Raw genomic sequence first — 2,058 nt, forward strand, 5'->3', positions numbered from 1 at the left:
ACTGAAAAATGGCCTGTCCAGGAAGGGGGTCTAAACACCTGGTCTTGAAGTGGTTAAAGGGTAAGAATAAAAATGAAAATTCCATCAAATATCATGCCTGGGGGGTCCACATAAACTGCCTGTGAAGTGGCGGATCTGAGGGATGTATAGAACTCTGTATAGAACGCTGTATACAACTCTGATATAGAACGCTGTATACAACTCTGATATAGAACTGTGATGTAGAACGCTGTATACAACTCTGATATAGAACGTTGTATAGAACTGTGATATAGAACGCTGTATACAATAGACATGTGCGATTCGTTTCTTTACGAATCGAAATTTGTACAAATTTTCCTGAAATTCGTAGATTTGTAAGCATACGAAATCCGAATGGCAGTTTCCGAATTTATATCCGAAATACGAAATTCCGTTAACGAATTTCGGATCCGAATTTCTTTGAAACAGGAACTAATATTACCCCTGTAAATGAGGTTGAACAACATGACAAGATTTGTTTTTTAATCCGAAATACGGATGCGCTGCTGCTGAGGGTTGCATTACAATACACAGGCAGGAAATACGAAATTCCGTTGACGTATTTTCGTTCCGTTACGAACATTCGTTATATATTGAAGTTAAAAAGCAAAGTACATTTATATTGGAGTTGATGGTAGTTTTTTTTAAAGTCCGGAATACGAAATTCGGATACGGAATCCGTTAACAGATTCGTATTTCGTTTTGGTTGACCAATCAGAGGTTCTCTTCTGCTGCTGAAAGCTGCATTACAAATACAGGCAGGAAATACGAAATTCCATAGACGTATTTTCGTTCCGTTACGAACATTCGTTATATTGAAGGTAAAAAACAAAGTACATTTATATTGGAGTTGATGGTAGTTTTTTTTAAAGTCCGGAATACGAAATTCGGATACGGAATCCGTTAACAGATTCGTATTTCGTTTTGGTTGACCAATCAGAGGTTCTCTTCTGCTGCTGAAAGCTGCATTACAAATACAGGCAGGAAATACGAAATTCCATAGACGTATTTTCGTTCCGTTACGAACATTCGTTATATTGAAGGTAAAAAACAAAGTACATTTATATTGGAGTTGATGGTAGTTTTTTTTAAAGTCCGGAATACGAAATTCGGATACGGAATCCGTTAACGGAATTCGTATTTCGGATAAAAAAACAACTACCACATCGACTCCAATATTAACAAAGGTATTTTTGCTTTTTAACTTCATCATAACGAATGTTCGTAAAGTTACGAAAATGTGCCGAAGCTAACAAATACGTATTTCGTACGAATCCGAATTGAGTTTCGGATACGAATTACGAAATAATGGATATTACGAAACGGAACAAAACGGAACAAATTTTTTGACGGCGCACAAGTCTAGTATACAACTCTGATATAGAATGCTGTACAGGTGAAACTCGAATAATTAGAATAAAGTGCAAAAGTTAATTTATTTCACTAATGCAACTTAACAGGTGAAAATAATATATGAGATAGACTGCAAAGCAAGATAGTTCAAGCCATGATTTGTCATAATTGTGATGATTATGGCTTACAGCTCATGAAAACCCCAAATCCACAATCTCAGAAAATTAGAATATTGTGAAAAGGTGCAATATTCTAGGCTGAAAGTGTCCCACTCTAATCAGCTAATTAAGCCATAACACCTGCAAAGGGTTCCTGAGCCTTTAAATGGTCTCTCAGTCTGGTTCAGTAGGAATCGCAATCATGGGAAAGACTGCTGGCCTGACAGTTGTGCAGAAAACCATCATTGACACCCTCCATAAGGAGGGAAAGCCTCAAAAAGTAATTGCAAAAGAAGTTGGATGTTCCCAAAGTGCTGTATTCTAATTATTCGAGTTTCACCTGTATAGAACTCTGCTATAGAACTCTGCTATAGAACTCTGCTACAGATTCTCTCTCTTCACTCCTGCAACACACTACGTATATATAGTGTGCTGTTGGGACTTAGTTATGAGCCATGATTGGGCAAAGTTATCATGACTTTGCCCAATCATGGCTCTAACAGAGTACTGAGCCCTGATTGGGCAA

The sequence above is a fragment of the Nanorana parkeri genome, unplaced genomic scaffold, assembly GCF_000935625.1.
Source record: "Nanorana parkeri isolate BGI_ZX_2015 unplaced genomic scaffold, ASM93562v1 scaffold1514, whole genome shotgun sequence".
Classification (NCBI taxonomy): domain Eukaryota; kingdom Metazoa; phylum Chordata; class Amphibia; order Anura; family Dicroglossidae; genus Nanorana; species Nanorana parkeri.